Here is an 825-nt window from a genome sequence, read left to right on the forward strand (position 1 = left end):
TGAGGGAGAGTGGAGGGACAGTGAGGGAGATTGAGGGAGAGTGGAGGGACAGTGAGGGAGATTGAGGGAGTGTGGAGGGACAGTGAGGGAGAGTGGAGGGACACTGAGGGAGAGTGGAGGGACAGTGAGGGAGATTGAGGGAGTGTGGAGGGACAGTGAGGGAGAGTGGAGGGACACTGAGGGAGATTGAGGGAGTGTGGAGGGACAGTGAGGGAGAGTGGAGGGACAGTGAGGGAGAGTGGAGGGACAGTGAGGGAGAGTGGAGGGACAGTGAGGGAGATTGAGGGAGAGTGGAGGGACAGTGAGGGAGATTGAGGGAGTGTGGAGGGACAGTGAGGGAGAGTGGAGGGACACTGAGGGAGATTGAGGGAGTGTGGAGGGACAGTGAGGGAGAGTGGAGGGACAGTGAGGGAGAGTGGAGGGAGTGTGAAGGGACAGTGAGGGAAATTGAGGGAGTGTGGAGGGACAGTGAGGGACTGTGAGTGTTGATGAGGGGTAGTGAGGGACTGTGAGTGTTGATGAGGGGTAGTGAGGGAGTGTGAGGGTTGTCGAGGGGTAGTGAGGGAGTGTGAGGGCTGCCAAGGGGTAGTGAGGGAGTGTGAGGATTGCCGAGGGGTAGTGAGGGGCTGTGAGGGTTACTGAGGGGTAGTGAGGGTTGCCGAGGGGCTGTGAGGGTTGACGGGGGGTAGTGAGGGAGTGTGAGGGTTTCCGAGGGGTAGTGAGGGAGTGTGAGGTTTGCCGAGGGGTAGTGAGGGTTACCGAGGGGTAGTGAGGGTTGCTGAGGGGTAGTGAGGGACTGTGAGGGTTGCCGAGGGGTAGTGAGGG

At 59.9% G+C, this 825-nt stretch overlaps 1 protein-coding gene across 1 annotated transcript in view; it reads right to left on the reverse strand.

The window, feature by feature from the left end:
* The window catches only part of LOC125481239 (adenylate cyclase type 5-like), a 3,214-nt gene that overhangs the window by 2,116 nt on the left and 273 nt on the right, over positions 1 to 825 (reverse strand). The gene's annotated exons all lie outside the window — the stretch shown is intronic.

This window comes from Rhincodon typus, unplaced genomic scaffold, assembly GCF_021869965.1.
Source record: "Rhincodon typus isolate 14 unplaced genomic scaffold, sRhiTyp1.1 hic_rhity00001394, whole genome shotgun sequence".
Classification (NCBI taxonomy): Eukaryota; Metazoa; Chordata; class Chondrichthyes; order Orectolobiformes; family Rhincodontidae; genus Rhincodon; species Rhincodon typus.